Source organism: Neophocaena asiaeorientalis, unplaced genomic scaffold, assembly GCF_003031525.2.
Source record: "Neophocaena asiaeorientalis asiaeorientalis breed wild unplaced genomic scaffold, Neophocaena_asiaeorientalis_V1.1 scaffold177, whole genome shotgun sequence".
NCBI classification, from domain to species: domain Eukaryota; kingdom Metazoa; phylum Chordata; class Mammalia; order Artiodactyla; family Phocoenidae; genus Neophocaena; species Neophocaena asiaeorientalis.
Genome location: NW_020172779.1, coordinates 16,665,482 through 16,680,246, shown reverse-complemented (window position 1 = coordinate 16,680,246; position 14,765 = coordinate 16,665,482). Strand labels below are relative to the sequence as shown.

General features: G+C 39.8%; 1 long non-coding RNA gene across 2 annotated transcripts in view; it reads left to right on the top strand.

Annotated features, from left to right (window-relative positions):
- LOC112397116 (uncharacterized) overlaps positions 1-14,765 on the top strand; it is a 78,179-nt gene that overhangs the window by 17,394 nt on the left and 46,020 nt on the right. The window lies entirely within an intron of this gene.

The window sequence follows — 14,765 nt, the reverse complement described above, 5'->3', positions numbered from 1 at the left end:
AAAGGAAACTGAGAAACAATGACTTTTCTTGTTTATTTTGGCTTATTTGCCTTTTTACTGTGTTTTATTTTGGGGTTGGGGGGGTGGCCATTCCTAAGAAAACTAGCATATGAAGTTCATTGTGATCTTACAGCATGTTTTCGATCTTAAAATAAGGCACCAAAAATGCATTCAGAGAACAGGTAGATAAAGTAGCACTACTATAATTATGGAGAAACAGTAGTTTCCTTTTAAGCCTTCCTCTTTCAAGAGCTTATAATTTTCTGTAAAAACCAAACATTATCTCTTGGTCAGGTATGTTTTATTCTTGCTCTGATTCTGTGTTAGAAAGTTTGATTTAAAAGGGAAGATATTAACATTTTGTCTCCCATACAAAGAATGTTCATATTTGCATTTTTTTTTGTAAAACTCAATTTCATACCCCTGAGCCTTCCTTAGTTTGAAGAGTAATATCAATATCTTTTATCTACAAGGAGTATCTCTGCCATTATGTGTGTATTTGTGTGTGTGTGTGTGTGTGTGTGTGTATAAAATCAAAACCTGGAAATATGGCATACATTGTTGAGGATATTAGATAATCAATTCCTGATGACTATATTTGCACAGAATTATCAGATGACAACCAGTTTTGACCGTCTAATGTAGTAGGGGATATGGCATTCTCTATCGTCTGGGTCGTATGGCGGTAAAATGATCTCCATTTTACGGTCTCCGTTATCCATCTCCTGGGCCTTATAAGAGAAGAGAACTAGAATTTTAGAAGTGTGCACTGAGAAAATTGGACTCAAGTTAGCAGACTAAAAAACATTAAAACCAAGCTGTGTGTGAATAACAGTTTTCCCCCCTTTATTTTGTGCAGATTGAGGAACTGAGCTATAGGGGTATTTTTAATGAAAGGTGAATAAGCTATCCGTAGCTTGTACAGAAAGCATCTCCAGCTATACTAAATATAAAACTGTCAACTCTCTGAAGGTCTCCGCAGTAATTACTCATCCTTCTCGGTTGACAGCGGCGGCATGTAGCACAGGTGAGAGCTGCCTCCGGAGCCAGGCTGTGCGAGGGGTTCAGAGCCCAGTCCACCAGCTCCTGTGTCGCTCTGGGCAGACTGCTTTGTGTCTCACACTCATTTACAAAAAGAGGATAATACTACCTACCTAACAGGGCCGCTAGGAGGATTAAATGAGTTAATATGTGTGAAGCACTTAGAACACTAGATAAGTGTTAGCTATTCTGATTATTGATGCATATCTATCATACATTTTAAGTGGCCAGTTTTCATAGAGAGTTTGGCATTTGAACTGGGCCTTAAAGGATAAACAGGATTTGTAAAAATGAGATATAAAGAATTTAAAGTGGGGAAAGCTGTGTGAAAAGTTGCAAAGAGCAGGTGAATCTTTTCCCCTCCTTTTCTCCTTCCATTTATTGCTTACTAGCTTTACACCTGCCGCAGAGCTCAGCGTTGATGAGTGTTACATAATCGTGTTCAGCCCTCGCGATAACCCTACCAGATAGGTATTTTAAAATCTCATTTTACAGATGGGAAAGTAGCCATAGAAGAGTAAAGTCACTTTTTCAGAGTCACCAAGTTAAATGCTTGGCCTAGTTCTGACTGTAAAGCTCAGGTTCTTAATTATTATCCAGTACTTCCTTCCTAAGAGTAGACTATCAGAAGATGATTCCAAAAAATATTTTAAAAGAATGCTCTGGTGTTGGCGTTCTAGACACTCGTAGGATTATGATTATTGGGGATTAACAGGGATGCACGTGATCACTCTGTCACAGTGAAAGACTCTCGATACTGTGTATGCTAGTCATTTCAAAAGATTGAAGAGAAACACGCGTGCCAATGCTTGCTGACTATATCACTGTTCCCCGTCATTCTAACAGTGTGGAGGTGCTTTTTTTTCTGAACTGAGAATGGCAGCACTGGGTTGTTGAAGTTTTTATTATTTTTCTCGTCAGAAATTATACAAATTTCCCTTGGACTTCAGTGCCTCAACTTTAGTTGCCTCAAACTGACTGCCATTTGAGTACCCTCTTCAGTTCCCTACATCTTAGGTGTGTCTACAATTCTGCTTCCCAGTCTTCAGCATTTTTGGTTTCATGTCCATGGGGTTTGTCTGGAATATAATGAGGATGATCGTAATTCTATTGCTGTTTATTCCTTCTGTCCTCTAACTAGTTTGCCATGCTGTCTTCCTTTTGAACCTATAATGGAGTTGATCATTTCATCCTCACACTTTTCGTCTCAAGGAGCTCACTGGCCTTGACTTGAATTTTAAATCGTTTTGTCCCCATGTACTACTTCCTTCCATTAATTAGCTGATGGCTGTTTTTTTCCCTCTGTAGTTTTAATGCCTTCTATACTATTTAAAACTACTCTTTCCAGAAGATACAGCCAGCAACTCAGGTGCTAGCCTTTATAAAACTAGAATCAGACTAAAATGAACTAGAATCTTGGTAACTAGTATCTTTCTCTAGAATTTATATCTTTCTCTCTGCTTTTAAGAGAAAAAAAAAATCAGAGATTTAGCCAAAAATTTCAAAAGAAAAAGCAGAAGCATGCAGGATTTATCAGTGCACCATTCACGTCAGCTGTGTAGGCTATAAGACCCTTCGAAGGTTTTTACTTTTACTGTACCTTTTACTTACTTATTTTTTTAAATCATCCCCAGCATCATGAAGCAGGCCTTCGTGACCTGTCTGGACCGTTGCAGCGGTCTTACAGCCAGTTATTCTTCCCACCTCCCCTCTTTTAGATCACATATATCAGCAGCAGTCTGATCTTTCTTAAACAGCCATCTAATCTTGTGTCTTAAAAGTCTTCTCTGGCTCCTTGTTGCCTGTAGTACTATCTAAATCCCTAACATGCTGCACTCAACCTTGGAGCCTCCTCTAGAGGTCGTAAGCTCCATGAGAACAGGTACTTTATCCACCACTTCCCCCATAGCTAGACCAGTGTCTGAAACAGCTATTCACTCCATAAATATTCTCGGCCAGGGCTTCCCAAAAACAGGTCCTAGGTTTGCCTCTCATAGGTTACAGGTTTGTTGAGAAGCATTGGTGGGTGCCTTCCACCTTTGGGATGGCCAGATGGAGCCTGGCTCATCCAGGACTCCACTGAGAGTAATTGGAATCTAAGGTCTCTGCCTGATGACTGGTGGTGTGCTGAGCACAGGCAAGAAGATGCTCTGCGACCTGCATGTCTACTTTAGCTGCCCACTTCAGAGCGTCCCACTGCCCACGTAGGTGAGGGGCCATGGGGCTGCTGGAGAGTTTATGATGCAGGTGCCTGAGCAGCACAGCCAAAGGTGCTGCTACTCAGAAGTGAGGGTAGACTCACAGGTCAGCCCGGGGTTCCCAGCTTCTGGTAGAAGCCTCCTCTGTCTTCACTTACGTTGGATACGTTTGTTACTTCTGTGCTGATATTCCCATTTAGTAGCATTCCAGTTAGCCATGGGCTGACCAGTCCATGAACTATGTAATTAAAACCAAGTTTATCTTTTATAATTTTAGATTTTAAAACCTTTCTTCGCTTTAAAGTGAAAACGAAGAGTAGTGTTTATAGTATTGTCTTGGCCAAAAGGTTCGTTCGTTTTTTTCCGTAAGGTGGCTCTAGTAGCACTTAGTTGTCTTTAACTTCATTCAAAACCATTTTGTTAGATTGTATGTGACAGCCATCATATCAGCGTGCATTTCAAAAAAAAAGGCTTATCAAAATTGGTGAATTTTTGTGTAACCATTTTTATATTGAAGATGGAAGAAAAAACATTTTTGGCACATTATGCTTTATTATTTCAGGAAAGGTAAAAATACAACCAAGACGCAAAAAAAGATTTGTGTAGTGTGTGGAGAAGGTGCTGTGACTGATCGAACGTGTCAAAGGTGGTTTGTGAAGTTTCATGCTGGAGATTTCTCACTGGACGATGCTCCACAGCCGGGTAGACCAGTTGAAGTTGATAGCGATCAAATTGAGACGTTAATTGAGAACAAGCAACGTTATACCAAGCCGGAGGTAGCCGACATACTCAAAATATCCAAATCAAGCGTTGGAAATCATTTGCACCAGCTTGGTTATGTTCCTCACTTTGAAGTTTGGGTTCCACATCAGTTAAGCCAATAAAACCTTCTTGACTGTATTTCCCCATGCGATTCTCTACTTAAAAGTAACAAAAACATTCCGTTTTTAAAACGAACTGGGACGGGGATGAAATGTGGATACTGTACAATAATGTGGAACAGGAAAGATCGTGGGCAAGTGAAATGAACCACCACCAACCACACCAAAGGCTGGTCTTCATCCAAAGAAGGTGATGTTGTGTATAAGGTGGAATTGGAAGGGAGTCCTCTATTTTGAGCTCCTCCTGGAAAACCAAACGATTAATTCCAATAAGTACCGTTCCCAATTAGACCAACTGAAAGCAGCACTCGATGAAAAGTGCTCAGAATTAGTCAACAGAAAATGCATAATTTTCCATCAGGATAACGCAAGACCGCATGTTCTTTGATGACCAGGCAAAAACTGTTACAGCTTGGCTGGGAAGGGAAGTTCTGATTCATCTGCCGTATTCACCAGACATTGCACCTTCAGATTTCCATTGATTTCGGTCTTTACAAAATTCTCTTAACGGAGAAATTTTCAGTTTCCTGGGAGACTGTATAAGGCACCTGGAACAGTTCTTTGCTCAAAAAGATAAAAAGTTTTGGGAACTTGGAATTATGAAATTGCCTGAAAAATGGCAGAAGGTAGTGGAACAAAAGGGTGAATACGTTGTTGAATAAAGTCTTGGTGAAAATGAAAAATGTGTCTTTTAGTTTTACCTAAAAACTGAGGGCACTTTTTGGCCAACCCAATATTACTGCCATTGTATCATTACTGATGGATGGGCCTAGTTAGCCTGTTCAGTGTGAAAGCGGCCAGAGTTGTTGATGTTCCTTTGTTTCTGTTTTTTGCCCAGGTCAGTTAACGCCACGTCAAAGAGAATTCTGTAGAACTCTGTTGTCTTCACACAAACCAGGACCCTCATGGTTGTCAGGTCTTTCAGATGCAGACTCATGCTTTCAGGGGGAAGGTTTTCAAGAAAGTGTAGGTACAAACCTGTAAACGCTATTAACATCTATATAGTGCTTTATTGTTTCAAATATGCTTTTATACTCACATAATTTTATTTAAACTTCACAGTCACTCTGTGAGGGTTATTTTTAATTTCACATTATAAGATTTTCTTATTTTACAGATTGGGACACACTGATTCTGAGTAGTTAAGTTACTTAAGTTACTTAAGTAGTTAAGTAACTTAAAAGTTACACAGCCAGAAACAGGTCCTCAGTGGAAGTGCAAGGATTTGATCGAACAGATGTGACTTCAGGGAAACAATGTAAACAGACTTCATGGAAGATAAATAACTAGGAGAGTCATTTATACCTCTTGTCCTTAGAAAAGGATTCTTTTTCTCATGTAAAGCATTAAGTTGATTTCTTACTAGAAAAGCCTGAAAAATTGAAAACAGTATGTAAAACTAAATAGATATAAATGGATAATTTCTGAAGATTAAAACAGCTTTGAAAAACTAAAATAAAATTCAAGAAAAAAAACAGCTTTGAAATTAGGACATACATAGTGAAAAGCAGACATCCATTTAAGGTTTCACATGTAGAGCTATGTCTAATATACAAGTGTGTGGATGTATATTCTCTGTGTCACTAAGGTTCACAGTTAGGGTTTCTTAGATCCTTATTTGTTGAAATCTCCTTTTGCTTGTACATTGAGGCTGAAGTTGGCAGTTTTCCTTCCAGGTGTGGATTTTGAAAATGAAGTACACTTGTTGAAATGTGAATTGCATCATCGTGATGCATTTATATGGTGCTACCCTCCAGGTTTATGGGAAATTTTCAGGGTTGTAGTTTGGCTTATGGTATATATGAATCATGGAGAGCACTCTAGGTCTGTGAGTTATCGGTTTTGTTTTGGGTGCAGTTCATGGTGTTTCAGTCTCTAAAAAAGAGTTTGGAGCCTCTTGCATCCTGTTGGCTGAAGAGACTGTGCCTTGGGACTTCCCTGGTGGTCCAGTGGTTAAGAATCCGCCTTACAGTGCAGAGGACGTGGGTTCAGTCCCTGGTCAGGGAACTAAGATCCCACGTGCCGCGGGGCAGCTAAATCCGTGCGCTGCAACTACTGAGCCTGCGTGCCGCAACAGAGAACCTGCGTGCCGCAACAGAGAGCCTGCGTGCCACAGTGAAGGACCCCACATGCCACAACGAAGATCCCACATGCGGCAACTAAGACCCCGATGTAGGCAAATAAATAAATAATTTTTTTAAAAAAAGAGAATCTGCCTTTCAGTTACCTGAGTGCTGTGGGACCACAGACCTGCTCAGCTTACCTGATGTAAGTGGTCTTAACACTCACAGCCAGCTGTGTGTCACTGGTGACTAATTTTACCCTGTTTATAACCTAGGACTTTCAGTGGGCAGTATTTGAAGAATCTGAAAAGATTCTTAAATATCCAAAAATCTTGAGAATCTAAAAATCTGGCTGCCATTCAACTCACTATCAGTTTTGACTGTGGTCAGAGAATTTTATTTAAAACAATACAGGGAATTCCCTGGTGGTCCGCTGATTAGGAGTCCAGGCTTCCAGTGCCGGGGGCACGGGTTCGATCCCTTGTCAGGGAACTAAGATCCCACATGCCATGCGGTGTGGCGAAAAACATTAAAAAACATTTTTTTAATTTAAAAATACAAATTTCTGATTGCCCTATAGTTTAATAAAAAGTGTTTGATCATTTTATCCAGAACACTGCCCTCCCCTACCTCCCTTCAGGTTTGAAGCATTCCTGGGCAAACTTTTTTTCAGTAAGTACAGAACAAATCAGTGCTTATATGTAGCTATATGGCACCCCTATCGTGGAAAGCTACACTTTCTTTGTTCCGAGCATTAATGGAGAAAATGCATAATTACACTGAAATGGTAAACTAAATTATCCATTAACACTTCCTGGGGTTTTAATATAACCTTCTCTCTCTCCCCAAAAGGCAACGTGCATTTCGTCCATAATATCAATGCTCCATTTTAAGTGAATAGTTTTTTCATTTTTGATCTGTAATGGCGATTAGGGTGACCAGTTAGTCCTTGTTTGCCCAGGACTGTCCTGGTTTCAAAACTGATAGTCCCTTTCAGTCCCAGACAAACCCTAATGCAGGGCTAGTGGTCACCCTAACAGCTCTTCTGTCAGTGGGTTTTAGGCGTGTTACTGGAACTATGGTAAAAACCTAGATCAGTGGTAAAAAGAATTTATTGTGCATCAGAATTACCTGGAAGCCTTATAAAACAGTGATTTCTGGGTCTCGTTCCCTCTAATTCCTGATCCATTAGGTTTGGGGTAGAAGCCTGAGAATTGCTTTTCTAACAGTTTCATAGGTAGAGCCGAGGCTGCTGGTTTGGGGTCAAGCCACGTCCAGTGTGAGTGTGATGGTGTTTTATTCAGATTTGTGAGGAAAAGGAACTGCTTCTCTGCTGACGAGCCTAAGCACTAACCATCCCAAAGGGTGTTTGTGTGTCTGAGCTGTGATCATGCAGCACAAAAAACAGCTGATCCCGTTAGAGATGACAGAAATGGGGGGAAAGTTAAAACAAAAAACAGTCGAATTAAAAACAAGTCATTTATACACATGCATATATATGTATACACACAATGCACATACACACTCTATATACACACATATGTTATAGTAAGTTTTTTAGGTAAACTTTCATTTGATTATCAATTTGAATATCACATAAAGTATGTGATATGGGTCGTTACTTCCAGAGAACACATATTCATTATTATAGCAGAACTGATTTAAGCTGGGTGTAGTAGGGATAATAGTACCCACCTTGCCTGCTTCTCAGAATTATCACTATGAAAATCCATATGAAAGGTGTGAACATGCTCTGCGGGCATAAGATGTCATGGCGATGATTATCGTGTACTTTACAACTGAGCACTGCTTTTCAGCGCTTTCATCTTCATCACCTCATTGACTGTTTTCAGGTATTTCAGTTTGCCAGGCTTATTTGTCCTCAGAGGTAGTCACCATGTAGGTGGTTCCTGGATAGTGGTTCATAGTCAATGGCTGAGCTTTTGCTCAAATCACTTCTCCAATTTGTACCTTCTTCCTCATCTGTAGGGTAGAATTAATGCCTGTTCTACTACTAGCCTTAGAACTAGTTATAAAGCTAACTTGAGAAACTATGAAAACACGTTCAAGCCTCTGTTACGTACGGCAATTGGTAATAATGAGTGAATTATAAATAAGCCTCAAAGAACAGGAAGCATGTTGTTTTCATCTGTCTATCCTAAGCACCTCATCACTTTATAAATTTTTCAAATGGATTGAGTTTATTAATTTAAATATCATTTTCTTTTCTTTTCCTTTTTTTTTAATCTCTGCTTTTTTTTTTTTTAACATGAAGCATATAGAGGATGATAAGTATTATTGAATAGGTTGAAAAAGAGAATAGAATATCTTTTGGGGTATCTGGGTTTTTTTTTTTCTTTCAATGTGGGTGTTTTCTGCTCCATAACCTTTATTATTGGTCTGTGAATTCTTGCCTTTTGCCAGCTTTTTTTCCCAGTCCCACCCTGCTTCCCTTAAGACTTGGGGCATATAACCTCTCTGCTACTAGTCCAAGCAGCTTCCCTGCCTTAGATTTCTCTTAGAGGATGCAAAATCTAGGCCAACTGAGAAGTTATTTTTTTTCAGCATGTTTATCTTAAGTTACAAAATGGTATTTCATAACTATTTTCTTACGTAGTCTAGTACAAGTTCCTGTACCCAGGAAATCTTCCTTATAATAATACAGTTGCCTCTCGGTATCTGCGGGGCATTTGTGCCAGGACCCACCACAGACTCCAAAATCTGCAGATGCTCAGGTCCCATAGCCAGTCCTCCACACCCATGCTTCCATATGTGCAGACTCAGCCAACTGCGGATCTTGTAATACTGTATGTATGTATGTATTGGAAGAAATCTGCATATAAGTGCATCTGAGCAGTTCAAACTGTTGTTCAAATGTCGGCTGTACTTTTGAGGGATAATGTCTTCATTATGGGTTGTCACATTGAAGGGAATGTATTAGGTATCTAACTCGTTTTCAGCATTGTACTTGTGGGATCTATGGTATGACAGAATCTGTGGCAAAATGTGGCCTGGCATACATTATATGTGGGTACTCAAAACTATCATTGACAGATTGATTTGGCAAACATTTCCAGTTTCTGCACAGCAGCACTATGCCAGCCAACAGTTCATACCCATTTCTGTCTGAACAGCAGATTGTTTGTATGAATCTAATGTGTGTTTTGCCCGTTCTTATAAAAATTTGTAAAGGGAAAAGTAGAGTGCTAACACTAGTGGTAAGAATGGTAGCTCTCAAGTATGTAATACATTTGTAACAAATACGGAAATCATGAAGCACACCAAAAATTGTTCATCTTTAGCCTCAGCTATACCTTCATTAGATTTGACCTGCTTACTCTGTTTCTGATGATGAATAAAAGAACAAAAAGAACATTTATGAAATATAGATTATATATTATTATTATAGTTTGTGTCTAGAAGATACTTCTTAATTATAGAATGTATTTCATAATGGATTTTCTTATAATACATTAAATTATTCAACTTCTGTACATTTAATTTTCAGCCGTCTTCAAGAATACATCATAAGTGGACTTCCCTGGTGGTGCAGTGGTTAAGAATCCGCCTGCCAATGCAGGGCACACGGGTTCGAGCCCTGGTCCAGGAAGATCCCACATACCGCAGAGCAACAAAGCCCGTGCACCACAACTACTAAGCCTGCGCTCTAGAGCCCGTGGGCCACAACTGCTGAAGCCCATGTGCCCTAGAGCCCACATGCCACAACTGCTGAGCCCATGCACCACAACTACTGAAGCCCGTGTGCTCTAGGGCCCAAGTGCCTCAACTACTGGGCCCATGTGCTGCAACTACTGAAGCCCGTGCGCCAAGAGCCCGTGCTCTGCAGCAAGAGAAGCCACCGCAGTGAAAAGCCCGCACACCTCAATGAAGAGTAGCCCCCGCTCGCCACAACTAGAGAAAGCCCGCATACAGCAACGAAGCCCCAACACAGCCAAAAATAAATTTAAATAATAAAATAAAACCCAGCATTTTAAAATAATTAATTAATTTATGGCTGTGTTGGGTCTTCGTTTCTGTGCGAGGGCTTTCTCTAGCTGCGGCAAGTGGGGCCCCCTCTTCATCACGGTGTGCGGGCCTCTCACTATCGCAGTCTCTCTTATTGCGGAGCACAGGCTCCAGACGCGCAGGCTCAGTAGTTGTGGCTCACAGGCCTAGCTGCTCCATGGCATGCGGGATCCTCCCAGACCAGGGCTCGAACCCGTTTCCCCTGCATTGGCAGGCAGATTCTCAACGACTGTGCCACCAGGGAAGCCCAAAACCAGCATTTTTTTTAAAAAAAGTAATACATCATAAGCAAATGTATAACATTTGACAAAATTCCCTAATAACCCTGAAAAAAAGATTCTATGTATTATAGAATTGTGTGTGAGTTAAATATAGTAGCTCTGATAAACATTTCTGTCATTTGATCAACCTTTAAAAAATATTAAACTGAGAACAGAAGGGGGAAATTGTTTGAAGGAGAGAGTTGTAATCACTGGTTTATTGCAACATGATATGCAGCATCCTAATTAGTCAAGTATCACGTGCCACCTAGGCATGAAATAGCTATTGTTTCCTAATTTAAATCTGGAAATTTTCAATTGTAGAACAGCTTCAATAGCCTTCGTTGGAAGTAGCCACTGGGGTTTTTTTTTTGTTTTTTTGTTTTTAAGGTATTTGTCTTCAGAAACAATGAAGGTCATCTTGTATCCATAGAGACCACATGCACTTTCCTCATTATTTCCAGCATTATTTCTGTAATGGGTAGAGTTATTTATGACACTTAAAACAAAAAAATTTTTTTTCAGAAAGCAACTTTAAATATTATCACATAGTAAATATCAGTGACTGAAATTACTTACTCCGTAGTTTCTCAAAGAAATTAATTAATATTAGAAAATTAGTAGCCTCTCAAAATTGTGTATATTGGCAGTTCAGTAGTTATCCTGCAGGGTGTGTGTGTGTGTGTGTGTGTGTGTGTGTTCATTTCTTGGAAATCATTGAAAATTGTAGACTCTAATTGTTTTAATTGGTTTTTTTAAGAGACAGTAATTTCACATGCTTTAGATTAAAGCAAATCTTGGTTTCAGTGGAGTGCAGATTTTTTATATTTCATCTAGTCTTCCATCTCTTTCAGGAAAGTGGTGTGGGAAACAAAATGGTTTCAGTGTATTATTGTTTTATAAACAAAGCCAAGGTCATGAGTTTGTTTGCTTATTATCTACTTTGCTTTGTTCATTTCCATGGACTGCACATCCCTAACCTAAATCAGCTGAGGACGGGGAAGAAAATATTAGACACTTAACTTGGTTTAGATCTGCTACCAGTAAAACCCACTGTATTAGCAATCTAAATTAGGACACTTTTGTTAATGAAGAGAGTCGCTTTTAATGATAATATCAGGGCAACAGTCATAAATTGGAACTGTTTCAGGCAGATGTATGGTCAGTCTGATCATTAGGGTTGTCATTCTAGTGTGTTGTTTATTATTAATTCTGAAACTCTGGGTTTAGGGAGAGAAAACCTCATTTTTGCATGTAGCAAAGGGAAAATGTATCTTGTAGGATAACTGGGTAAAATCTTTAATGTTACATATTTGCCAAGACAACTTTATAATGCATATTGTCTTTTGTAATTTATTTAGGAAAAAATTGCTGTTGATAAACTGCTTCTCTCTTGCCAATGAATAGCATTAACTTTATCATTTTTGTCCCAAGATGTCACAGATAGCGTTCAGGACTAAAAAGCCTATCAATCATCAGATAAAGATGGTGACTGGCAACATTTGTGTTTATTCCTTCTGTTAATTTGTTGTCCAGAAAGTCTGTTGTTGTAAACATCCCCGACTGGAAGCTGTAAGACATAGCTAAGCTTTCAGTCAGATGTTTGCTGCTACCGGCTCTTCACAGACATCGTTTCAGGATGGTTATATCTAAGAAGTAGAACAGGGGAGGCTATAAAATGTGTGGAAAAACACCAGGAATCTTTAGGTTTCTTCATTTACTGCTCTCTGTGAGAATGCATGTTTTATGCGAGAGTTTAGTGTGGGATGCTGTCCTGAGAACAGGATGTCCTGTAGCAGATGCCATCTGAGCTTCCCAGACAAGATGCTGCTGCTGCTGGGCCTTAGAGAATTTAGTTAAAAAAATTTTTTTTTCCACTATGGGTTCTTATTTCTGTTTTTGCCCTGGCAGTGAACTTTCATTCTTTATTGCCTTTCCAAGTAGGCTAGAGTTTAACTTCCCAACAGTTCAGAAGACTGATTTCCTCCTTTAGAAATTCTGGAGACGTTATTGAGAGTACGTTTATCACCACCACCCCACCCTACCGCTCAGCAGTACACAACCAAGACATTTCAGTTTTCTCTGTAGTGAAGAAGTGTACAGACTTCGTCTCTGGCCTCTCAGCCCCCTGCCCCCCCCACCCCCCAGCTTCCTGTTCTCCACCCGGAATGATGTCACAGCTCCTAGTCAGAACTGTCCTCTAAAAACTTGCAGGACTTCAAACCACTGAGCCTGTTTACAACATTCACCATTGGTTATATTTGCCTTACTTTACTGAGTACATTTTCTTGAGTATTTTCAGGTTATCACTTGCCTTTTCTCTTCCTCATTAGGATGTTGCTGCCTTGTGAGCAGGTGCACTGTATCTTTTTTGTGTTCCCTCACGGTGCTGAGCAATACAGGGCTTTTCTCACAGGGGACATTCAGGGCAGACTATTGCTAGCGCATAATTTCACAACAGCTCTTTTTCTGAGTTTTGAAAATTTGTTTTCTTATCTCTGTTTGTCTTTTAGACACTGGGAAACATTTCTGTTTTATTGAAATCTTTCTCTTCAATAAAGCTTTGGTATTTTTGTCATGTATTAATGTTAAACTACTAGACATCTTACTGTGTTAGGTTCAGTGCATAATTAAACCAAAAGGTAAAGTTCTTGCTAATTTTTTACATGCATATCTTCCTTGATTAGATCATAGGCTTTCTGAGGGTGAGGACATTATATCTTTATAATTACCGGTTTTCCTGCCGTCTGTGTCCAGTAGAGCACCTTGCCTGTATGGGGCCCCACTAACAATTCTGTTTTGTTGCAGCAGTGTCTACTATTTGCTTATATCTTTTATACCGATATATAAAATGTAGCTGCCCAGATGTATTCGTGCTGTAGCACTGATTCTTAAATGCTCCTTTATGCTAGTTTACAAGACTCACGTGGCCAGAGTGGAGGGAGGTGGCGTAGGTAGTTGCTTCAGACACAGGTAGCTTTACAAGTTGAAGTATAATTTTCAAGCTTGGTGATTAGCATGCAGCAAGTATCCCTTCATACTCAAATCTTAATAAACGTGCTTTATTAAGAGTTGACCCTCTGATTAGCACATTGGAGGCCTTGGGTTCCAGATAGCAGCAAACAGGGCCATTTGCTCTAAGAGCCCAGGGAGTGCTCCCTGGAAAGGCAGAAAGAGTCCTCTGGTAATAGGGTCATTTTGTTAGACAAGGTGACATTGTTTCCTACGAAAAACGTTGTTACATAGCTTTGAAATTCAGTAAGGTAGATAGAAACTGCCTAGTTTAATAATTTGCCTAGCTGAATTTGAAAGACTTTTTAAAATGATAGCCCAGATCTATGCTAAAAGAAGGGTGGGTGTCCTGCACACAGCTGTGACACTCTGCACAGCCGTCCACTCATCCCTGGATACTCAGGATTAACATACAATCTATGTTACGTAACATTTGTTCCATGTTATTCTGCCCTAATGAGGTGAATCAGAGACCATGTCAGCTTTAATTCTGGATGCCCTTGCTTCAGTACAACCTTTTAGTCATTTGCAGATGACTTCTTGATGTTTTAATTTGGAAGAACCACAAACTTCCCAGTGGCCTGCAAATTTAGCAGTCGACTCTACAGAACAAATGCTTTAAAATGTTAGAGAATTAGTATTTGCCAGTGAACCTGTAACAGCTTATTTCCCCATTCTTTAACTTAGTATTGAGGAAGACGTGTGTGGTCTTTATTACAGGTCTTAGAAACCTTAGGAATTCTTTACTAAGAAGATATTTTGATCTAGTTAATACTGAAAGTAAAACATTTTTAGTTACTGAATACTGTTTTCTGAAAATGACAGGTTTTTTCCTTAGCATTTGATTTGTGACTCCTTAGGGGTTACTTTTTTAAGCAGACAACTACAGAATTGTCTTCAAGTTCATTTCCAATTAGATATGCTCGTGTACAAATATTCTTGGTTAAAATTACATTGTTGGACGGATCTTCATTGGTCTTGATGCCTGAGTCCCTTTTACGCAGAGCCAGAGGTGGCGTGGGGTGGGTGACCCGGAAGTGGGCGGTGAGCTTCGGATCCCAGCGTGCAGTCCTCATTGCGTGCAGAGGGCTCCGACTGTGGCCCCTTCGGTTCCTCTGGTTAAAACTTTATTCACTGAGCGAATGTGCCTCTATTTGCTGTGTGTGTTCAGGGAAAGAAAAATTTCAAGTTTGAGTATCAGTCTGAACTTAATTACTTTTCAAAATTATGCTTTTTCAGGCTGTCTCTGCCACAGTTTCCCCAGCCTGGTTCATTATGGGTGGA